This window comes from Xenopus laevis, chromosome 1L (assembly GCF_017654675.1).
Source record: "Xenopus laevis strain J_2021 chromosome 1L, Xenopus_laevis_v10.1, whole genome shotgun sequence".
Classification (NCBI taxonomy): domain Eukaryota; kingdom Metazoa; phylum Chordata; class Amphibia; order Anura; family Pipidae; genus Xenopus; species Xenopus laevis.
In genome coordinates, this window is record NC_054371.1 from 112,131,449 (window position 1) to 112,142,234 (window position 10,786).

The 10,786-nt window shown below is 41.3% G+C and overlaps 1 protein-coding gene across 3 annotated transcripts in view; it reads left to right on the forward strand.

Annotated features, from left to right (window-relative positions):
* Positions 1-3,026: 3,026 nt before the first annotated feature.
* Positions 3,027-10,786, forward strand: part of mob3a.L (MOB kinase activator 3A L homeolog) — a 16,338-nt gene continuing 8,578 nt past the window's right edge. For 2 of the 3 annotated variants that reach the window (XR_005961120.1, XM_041562092.1), the window contains exon 1: positions 3,041-3,657. The gene's annotated coding sequence lies outside the window, so the exon portion shown is untranslated. Of the gene's footprint in view, positions 3,658-6,971; positions 7,164-10,786 lie in introns of all 3 variants that reach the window. The other variant, XM_041562093.1, reaches the window with a different exon arrangement.

Consider the following 10,786-nt stretch of genomic DNA (forward strand, 5'->3'; position numbering starts at 1 on the left):
GCGAGCGCCACCTTGCGCATGCGCACTTGTGCTAAACCGGTGCCGCGTCCGCCGGCTTGCCTTGGGCGCCTGTGCGGCGCGGCCCTGCTGGGTCCCATACACTCTGGGCCCCCCTGCAACTGCTGGGCCTGCTCCCTGGGCAGTACTCTAAAAACTATATGTTAACCATACTAATAAACATGGACTCTTAAGGTGGTCATAAACTATTAGATCTGCTCGTCTGGCGAGGTCGCCAAATGAGTGCATCTTAACCTGATATGCCCAATAACGGCAGGGCAAAATCGGGTGAATCCGAACCGAAAATTTGGCCCTGGGCCAAAACGATTGGATTACAATGCTGCAAATGGTGCAGACAGGTCGCAGGACCGCACCAACTAGCCGATGCCGTCTTGGATCGCAGGAAAAAAAAATCAAACTTGCACGATTTTTGGCCTGATATCCGTCGGGAGCCCCCACACATGGGCAGATAAGCTGCTGAATTGGTCTAAAGGACCCATATCGGCAGCTTTAATTTGCCCGTGTATGGCCACCTTTAATCTCTGAGTTGAGCCCTCATGGACGTAGTGGATAAAGGTTGTTGCAAAACTTCAAGCATCGGGTTGATTAAATCAATGGGGGGACCCAGTGGATCTTAAAACAAATGATAAATCTTTACATTATATATTACAATCTCCAGGAGTTTAGTACACATTATAAAGCATTTACTCCTGTACAGAGAAGACAGCCAGTGCTTTATCCATCAGGGATCAATAATTGAACAGTGCATTTGGTCAACTCGAAAGTGTCCAATCCCAAATATCAGGCCCTTCAAGTGGAACCTACACTGTACACTTAAATCCCTACTCTATGGGTAGTACACCCAGAACTGCTATTCCTTCTAATTTTCCTTGTTGGAGCCTCAGGTTGGTTACTAGCCAATCTGAACCTATCTCTCACTCCTGGAGATAGCTATTACAAAGCTATCCTAACACTAGTTTCACCGCCCAGGCTCCAACTTGCACCCACCTTCCAGGAAGGTGGAACCAAAGAAATTTTCAAATGCTCTTATCAACCTGATATCCACCAGCTCAAGGTGGGCATAACGGCAAGGTCACCAAATAAGCAGATCTTTAGTCGTATGGCCAGCTTTACAATAGATAAATTAGATTTTGGGATGCTGCTGTGAAATGTATGTATGTATATTTTTATGTGTATAGCGCTCCTTGAGGGCAAAGCACTGTACAGCAAAACAATAAATTAGTAGTAGCAAACAAGGGGTCATTGAAATAAAAAGTAACAACTACATTATTAGAAACAAGATTCACATAAATGTAATTACAATACAGATTAAGTGCTCAGTGTCAAGGAGACAAAAGGCTGGAGAACCCTACCCCGTAGGGCTTACAGTCTAAATGGGAGGGTAACTTACAAACACAATTTGGAGGGGTATAAAAGTGCAGTAGGTTACAGTTTGTTACATATATCTATATATGTCATATAAGTACCAGTTCCCACTTCAAGTGTTATCCATGAACTCCCAGAGGTAGTCTTTGAGTTTAGTTCTAAAGACATTGAAGGAGGATTCTCTCCTGAGAGATTCAGGAATGGTATTCCAAATATAAGGAGCCGCAAGATAGAAGGTTTGATATGGGAAACAGCAGTAGTAGTGGGGGGTACAACCAAGCAGTTGCTCTGAGAGGAGCGGAGGGTTTGGCCAGGAACATATAGAGAAACAAGAAATGAGATGTAGTTAGGTGCAAACAGGACCGCCATCAGAAATCGCAGGGCCCCATACGACAAAATTTCCTGGGCCCCCTGGGCTGCACCCACCGCAAGCCCCACCTACAGGTCCACCCTCCCCCACCACACAGTAAAAAAACAAAAAAAATATTGGTAGCTAGGGTTCCCACATGTTAATAAAAAGATATTGGTGGTCAGGGTCCCCCATAAAAACATTGTGGCCAGCCCCCCCCCGCATTAAAAATATTGGTGGCTAGGACCCCACATGAGAAAAAAAAATTGGTGGCCAAAATTGGTGGCCAAAATTGGTGGCAAGCCCCCCCCCACATTATGAGAAAATTGGTGGCCAGGGCCCCTTAAACGTCCATGCCTTCCCGAAGTCAGCAGCTCTCAGAAAGATGGGGGGCCCGGATAATCAAGTAAGTTTGGCGTGGCCTTACCCTCGGGGCCCCCTACAACTCTCCCCCCTGTCCGTCCCCGGATGGCTGCCCTGGGTGCAAAGGAATGAAGGGATTTGAAGGTTATGAGGAGGAGTTTATAAGTTATTCTTTGTTTTATAGGAAGCCATGATAAGGACTTCAGCAGGGGAGGGGCCTGAACCATTTTGGATGAGAGGAGGATAATTCTGGCAGCAGTATTTAATAAAGACTGTAGAGGGAAGAGATGGGAGTTAAGGAGGCTAGTTGTAGAAGGTTACAGTAATCTAGTCAGGATATGATGAGAGCATGCATGAGCGTCTTGGCCATAGCAGGTGAAAGGAAGGGACAGATTTTGGCAATATTGCATAAGAAAAAGTGACAGGTTTTGACAGTGGTGTTAATATGCAGTGGCGGAACTACCGGTGGAGCAGGGGGTGCGAGCGGGCCAGGGCCCGCACCCCCTCAGGGCCACCCCGCAGCCCGTGCGCAACTGACAGATGCAGCCGTAGGGAGGGGGCGGGGCCCGGCTGTGCCCCCTCTAGTGACGTTACTGTTAATATGATCAGAGAAGGAGAGAGAGGAGTCGACGATTACCCCCAGACAGCGAGCTGAGTTGACTGGGTTAATGAGCATGCCATCAATAGAGATAGTAAATAGGTGAGCAGGACCAGGCTTAGGTGGACAGATGATTAGTTCAGTTTTTGTTTGAGGTGGCACTAGTTCAACCAGAAGGCAGAGCTGTCGACTTTTCAAAAGCTGGCAATGGGGGACTTGAGGGGCGCACCGCCAACATTTTTTTGGGCACAAGATCTCTGGTAACTCCGTAAAAAATAGGAGGGGGGGGGTGACAGCTCTGCCACAATGCCACTCAGCCCAGCTTTGAAAATGAAACTAATTCTCTTGTTAAAAACTACATTTTAGAAACAAAGTAATTAATGTAAAAACAGCTGCCATCTCAAGTCTTTATTATTTGTCGTATATTACTTAAAAAGAATCCGTTTCATTGGAAGGCGTATTACGGTTAGCATTTAAGCCATGCAGTTGCAGTGTGTAAATTCAATCATATCCAGGGCACTGTTGCACGGACTTTCCACTACTATGAGAAACAAATAGACGCTATTGTGCAAATACCAAAGTTCAATTGTCGTTTTATTTCGCCAAAAACCTCAACACCAGCCACTAAGTGAAAACACCATTGTGCGCGGGTGGGGCATCGCTCAGGCGGAAGCACGGTCCTCAAGGACACACCTCTTTTGGCTGTCACAGTCGCTGCTCGACAGGAAGGAGAAAGTGTTGCTGAGACAGAGTGCGAGTTTTGCTAAAACAACAATTCTTGTCCGCTATAGGGTGCCGGAAGGAGTAGGGAAGCGCTATTGGCATTTGCTCATTCAATAGTCTCTGCAGTGAAAAAGGTGGAAGCTCGGCCGGAGACACCAGGCCCGGTTTATTTTGGCGGGAAGCCAGATCAAAGACGGTGAAGCTGACCGACTTCATAGCTTTCCCGGAGGCGCCACTTCAGGTGAGTGGTTTCACCCATAACCCCTGCAGTGGCCATTAAATGGTCCTGTCCATCAACTAACAAAATGCAGCATGCTTTCTTCAAGAGCTGCGGCTCCTTGTCCCCTGAGCGCAGATGGGTAACAGAGTGTGGCGATTTCAGATGTGCTACAGCTCCTACAACATGTATTGGAGGGGGCAGCGTTATATCTCATCACAACTATCAGGGACGTGTGTTGTTTCTCCACCTCCGGAGATGGGCGCTCCCCGGAGTTATATATTTTTGGGGGTAACTCTTTGCCCCAAAGTGTGATGAAACATGTTATTTTCTAAAACGTCTTACATATATTGACTGAATCTAGAACTGTAACAAATGTGAGGGATATACTGGCCTGCTGGGAGTCCCCAGGTATCAGAGTCAAGGCGTGAAGAATCACTAGGGGCAGATTTATCAAAAAGTGAGATTAGAGTTCACCACAGTTTGGCAGAGACACACGGTCAGATTTGGGGAGATTACTTGCCCGGCCACAAATCTCCTCTTCTTCGGGGCGACTAATCTCACCTAACTGCCTTCCCTCCAGCTAGAATGAAAATCGCCGGTAGGATGGCAATCAGATCGCTCCGTTTTCCGAAGTTGTCCGAAGAATCTTCGTGAGGCAACTAAGGAAAACAAAGTGCTCTGAGTGCCATCCTGCCGGCGATTTTCATTCTAGCTGGAGGGAAGGCAGTTCGGGGAGATTAGTCACCCTGAAGAAGAGGAGATTTTTCGCCAGGTGACTAATCTCCCCAAATTTTACCGTGTGTCTCTGCCCAACTGTGGTGATCTCATCTTTTGATAAATCTGCCCCCAAGAGATTCTTCACGACTGAACTCTGATACCACGGGACTCCCAGCAGACCAGTATATCCCTCGCATTTGTTACATTTCAGGGAGATTTGTCGCCAGGTGTCTAATCTCACTGTATCTGACCATGGGTTTCTGCCCTAAATTCAATCCCTTTCTAGTCGTTCCTATGGGATTTTTGGAATCCCATTTATCAAATGGTGAACTCCTAACTTTCACCCATTAATAAATATGATTATAAAAATTCCATAGGATTATATAGAAAGTCAGTGGATTTTTCTGTGGTGAGCAGTAATCTCACTTGTTGATAAATCTGCCCCTTGACCACACTTTATATCTAAACTTTTCTGTGTGATTTGGACCTAGTACCCTAGTGGTCATGATCCAATTCATTTATTGAGTCAAGATGGTTTTACCAGTTAAAGGAACAGTAACACCAAATAAGGAAAGTCTTTTAAAGCAGGGAAAATGTACTGTTGGCTGCACTGATGAAAATGGTTCTGAAACTCTATGATAGATTCTATAAACAAGGGATGGGAGCAGCAATTCAAAGCTTAAAAAAAGGAGAAAAGGCACAGGATACACCGCAGATAACAGATAAACTCTGTAGTATACAATGGGATTCTTCAGAACTTATGTTATCTGCTGTGTATCCTGCGCTTGAATGTCTTGTGTTTAAAAACTTTTTTTGGTGTTACTGTTCCTTTAAATCAAAGTGGCGCCAGTTTGTGCAAATCTCATCAGACGGACTTGTGCCCTTGGTGTGAGAATACACAGGAACCTTATTTCATTTGATCTGTGACGTATCTGGGTTCTCGCGGATCTTATGCCTGTGCAATGATATAGCAGTTATTTCCTTATGATCAATTCCTTAGTGAAACTGCTTGAAAGAGGCAGAGTTAAAACATATTGCTAAATTATGCATTTATTGGTTTTGTACAAATATGTTTGTAAAGTAATGGACAATTTTCAGTATTTTTGAGACCTTGTGTTCCTTCCAATTATTTGAGTATCTATTTACATTGTGATTAGTGATGTGTGGATTGGGTTTTACCAAACCCTAACCCACCCTCCGTGAGCGCCCGCCCGTGACTTCCGGGTTCCTTTTATAGACCCGCCGATGACGTCACAAAAAAGAGGCGATAAGGTGTGCGTCTATTAAAAAAGGAAGCTGGCAGTGCAAGGTGGTAGGCGGGGAGAGCAGCCTTACCGGCCCGCACATCACTAATTGTGATCAAAGGTCTGCTCCACAGACAAGCTGTTTATAAGCAAGTGATATTCTGAAACCATTTGCAATTGTTTTTCATTTTTTATTATTTGTGGGTTTTGAATTCTGTATTCAGCAGCTCTCCAGTAATTTCAGCAATCTGGTTCCTAGGGCCCAAATTACCCTAGCAACCATGCATTGATTTGAATAAGAGACTGGAATATGAATCAGCAAGTTCCTAAGTAGAAAGATGAGTAATAAAAAGTAGCAATAACAATAGATTTGTAGCCTTGAAGAGCAATTTTTTTAGATTTGTCAATGACTCCTATTTGAAAGCTCGAAAAAGTCACAAGAAAAAGTCACAAGAAAAAGGCATTTGAAAAACATTTTGAAAAACTACACAAAATAAATAATGAATATCAATTGAAAAGTTGCTTAGAATTGGCTGTTCTATAACATACTAAAAGTTAACTTAAATTTGAACCACTCCTTTAGTAGACTTAAATTGGTGATCCATGTTACAGAAAGTACTCTTATCCAGAAAACCTAGGTATGTGTATATCCAACATAGTCCATCTGGTTATCTTGAATTGACCTAATTGAATGAACATTTATCAAGACACTTCACCTGGTAGTATGTGAGGGTGGTGCTATAAAGGGGAGCAGTTGATAGAGGGATCACCCTCTCTAACAGTGAAGTACTGCCTTACGATACAATGCCATTGTTGTGATTGGATCACAACAACGAAATACTGCTGTTGGAGCAAGGACCACAGTTGACAAGTTGATGCAGTTATCACTCCGATGGGGTTTTAAAACTTGTCCGATCAATATCCGGGCAATTATTGGTCAGAAATCATTTGGGGAAGCCTGATAGATGGCCCCATACATGGGCCATGAAGCTGCTGACTAGGCCCGTCTGCAGCTTTTATCAGCCCGTGTATGGCCAGCATTACATATTTTAAATGCTCTCCTCTATATATCTGCTATTGATATAAGCACTATATGACTTTACAATGCTGATTACATTTGCCTGTTCTAACACTTAGGCTTCCGAATGCAACAATATTAGTGCCTCATATCCTGTTGCCTATTTCCTGCTCGACTTCCCCTTTTTTAATACTGTTTATTGTCTAATCTCCATAGTACCATTACTTTGACTATTGACCTGCAGTGTGCAGTTAAAAATTGAGGCATTATCTGAATGTTTATGTTGCTAGCAACAGAAACCTCAAATATAATGACATATCAAAGCTAATATTCCCCTCTGGTCTTATTTCCTGAAGAACAACATGAAGGGGAAACACAAAGGGAAACTTTAATGGAATCTACCAGGATGTGTGCTGGTGAGAGGGGGATTCACAGCTTTGCACAACAAACAATATACTGCACCTGCTGGTATTTAAAAGAATTGTTTTTTAAATAAGATTGCTCCTTGTGCAGCTTCTGCTGATAGGAGCACCGGCCCAGGGTTTCAGGTAAGTTAGTAACATTTGGCACCCCCAAGTGCACCAAGCTTTTACTTATATTTAAGTGAAATAAATCTTATTCTGTAGAAAATCTGCCTAAGCACTGCCCTGGCATTTTACTTACCTTACCTGATTATTGTCCACACATGCACAGTAGAGTAAGCTTGCAAGTTTTACTCTGCTGTGCATGTGCAAATAGCCAAGGGCAGCTCTTAGTTTTTCACAATCTGATGCAGTTTTCGCTAAACATTTTATTGAGGGGTGCCTAACATTTTGGCACCACCAACTGAAATAGGCTTTTAAAGGCCTTTTAAACTATTTAATCAGGAAATTCTTGCAGGACTGTAGAACTTGCTTTTATTAGGGCCTGTTTAAACAGGCCATTCAAAACATCCAGCATCTCCCAATGTGTCATTCATCTGGCCAACAGATAATGTATAGGTGAAACAATTGTAAGGCTGTGAGGACATATCGGGAGATGCCCTTCAAAAGTAATTTTGTTCACTGATTAATACAATGATTGAGAGGATTATTAATGTCTAATTGTGTTTTCCACAAAATTATATTTTTGAGGTAATTGTTTGGTAAAAAATCATTTTTTTTTGTGTGTTAAAAAAACCTTGAATTTTTAGAGTTCTTTAACTCTAGAACTTTTTTGGGTTGTTTACCCCGAATTCGCTGATTCGAGATTTTTCCATTCGAGTTTTATCTTAAATTAGAAATCATTCGAGTTGTGAGTTAATTCGAGATTTGAAAAAGCTCACATAGCTCTAAAATTCGACCTAAATATCAGTGTGGTGCAATGCAATATGTAGATTTAAATAGATTGAGACAGGAGTAACTGCATGGTATTGCTAAGCAGGGATTTTACCTGTTTTCTAATAGGTTGGCCCCTATATATTAGGGTCTCCATCACTTTAAGCAACAGCAACATAGCAGATCTCACTGAGGGTTTAAAACAAATATGAACAGAGTCCACTAATTTGGGATTTGGCTAAATCCTGAAATCTTCCATGAAAGATTTGGCCAATATCGAACTCCAGTTTGAATATTACATATAACAGAATCCTGGATTTGGTGCATCCTTAATACTTAATACCTCCCTCTTTTTGCTTTAGTATAACAGAGATGAACAGAACTGCATTTGCAAATTCTAAACCGCCATCATTGCTTCCCTTCGACTGTATTGCTTATTGATGCTTCAGTCATCAGGGCATGAAACCTTTGCCAGGAAATCCAGCAATTATTACATTTCAGTGACACTCTTTGCCAATAAATATATATATATATATATATATATATATATATATATATATATATATCTCTCTATCTATCTATCTCTATATCTATCTATATATATATCTCTCTTAAATGGTTTTGTTTCAAAAAATGCATGAATTAGATGCTGTTGTCATAAAGGTTCTGCTGGATAATATCACTTTAACTCAAGCTCGCTGACCCTGAATGCCAGGGATCAGCACATGATTGCTTCCCAGCTGTCCTACGTCTGCCTATTAACTGTGAATGGAAATACTGTCTGTAAAACAGTGTTTTCATTATTTTAGGTTTACAGCTATTTCTGTTTAGCACTGTGTTTAATCTCTTCCTGGTTTTAGAACACCCCCACCCCCATTGCCATAAGATGCAAAGAAGTGTAATCAATTGCTTGGGTTTGTGAACTTTAAAATAAAGAACACCAATCTCCTAAAAATTTCTTCCCCATTGATGTTGCTGGCTAACAGGGCCTGTACTCCAGATTGGTAAAACAATAGTATTTTTTGCACAAAAATAACCCTTGCATATTTTTCAGGAAGCCACAGCTTGCTTAAAATGTGCAGGACCCGGGGATACAGCAACCAGTTCTTGTCACAGGCATGTGCATAATGAACAAGCGATGGCTTTTCTGAAAATTAGGTTTTGGTGGTTTATCTTCGTGTTAGGGGCTGACATAAGCTGAAAAAAAAATTTTTTTGTTTGAAATGTTGGCTATGAAGCTTAATATCCATTATTTACATGTTGGTGTCTCTTGAATCCGGAAACCTGTTATCCAGAAAGCTCTGAATTATGGAAAGGCCATCTCCCATAGACTTCATTTTATTCAGCTAATCCAAATTTTAAAAATGATTTCTTTTTTCTCTGTAATAATAAAACAGTACCTTGTACCTTAACTAAGATGTAACTAATCCTTATTGGAAGCAAAACCAGACTTTTGGGTTTATTTAATGTTTAAATGATTTTCTAGTAGATTTTAAGAAACGAAGATCCAAATTAGGGAAAGATCCCTTATCTGGAAAACCCCAGGTCCCGAGCATTCTGGATAACCGGTCCTATACCTGTATGCTCATTTCTGGTTTACCTGTATATCAATATTTGCAATATCTTAATTTCCTCGTATGTTTTTGAAAATGTGTCTTTGTACCCAAGGGCATGTGTAATATTGTGCTGTATTTTTGCCCCCACAAAAAGTACAATTGGAAAAATCTGTCAAAATATTATTAGTAATAAGTTGTTTCTGTTGTGATTCTTTCATCTGTATCACAGCTTTTTTTACTTTTTACATTTTATATGTATTTAAAGCCACATGTAACCAATGTAGACAAAAGTTACTGTATATTGTCCTAATAAAAGCAATACAGGTATGGAGACTGTTATCCAGAATACTCTGGGCCTAGGGTTTTCTGCATAACGGTACTGTCTGTCATTCGGATCTTCATAAACTGCCTACTAAAAAATCATGTAAACGTTAAATAAACCCAATAGGCTGGTTTTTGCTTCCAATAAGGATTAATTATATCTTAGTTGGGATCAAGTAAAAGGGACAGTTTTATTATTACAGAGGAAAAGGAAATAATTTTTAAAAATTTGGATCATTTTATTATAATGAAGTCTATGGGAGACGGGCTTTCCGTAATTCAGAGCTTTCTGGATAACAGGTTTCCGGATAACTGATCCCATACCTGTAATGTATTATAACCCACAGGGAATGCCCTGTATCTCCAATCCGATAATTAATCACAGCAGTATTGTTTTGAAGCGCTCTCCTTAATTATCGGATTGGAGATTCTACCTAAGGGTGAGCGGTTCCCTGGAGAAGGATTGAGGCACTTTTGTTGGACTTATTAAAGGCAGAGCGTAAGAACATCCCCATAAAAAGGAATGCCCTGTATGTGAATCACCAAAAGTAGAACATTTGAATAGCATAATTTAATTTTGACAAGATTCAAGAATTTCACTTTTACTGATTCCTGTGCACCTCAGGGAAGAGCATAGCATTGCCCTAGCAGCACGAGAACGCAAAATGTTGACAAAATTATTTGGATTGTTTTAATGCAAATGTTGGCTCGTGCTTAATGGCAGGCCTGGACTGTCAATCTGTGGGTTCTGACAAATGCCAGAGGGGCTGCTATAAGGTGCCATAGAAAGTGACTAGTGGGCTGGTGGGGGGTGTTTGGGCTTCTGTGTTCCTGAAATACCAGGGCCTATTTTAATTCTCAGTCCAGACCTGTTTAATGGGATTAAGTACATCATTAGAATTGTTTTAAATTAGTTTTGGGGGGTAATTTATGCATCTTCTATGTGTGAATTGGAATGCCTCTCCTTTAGAATGAACATAGTAATTGGGGAGGTATAAA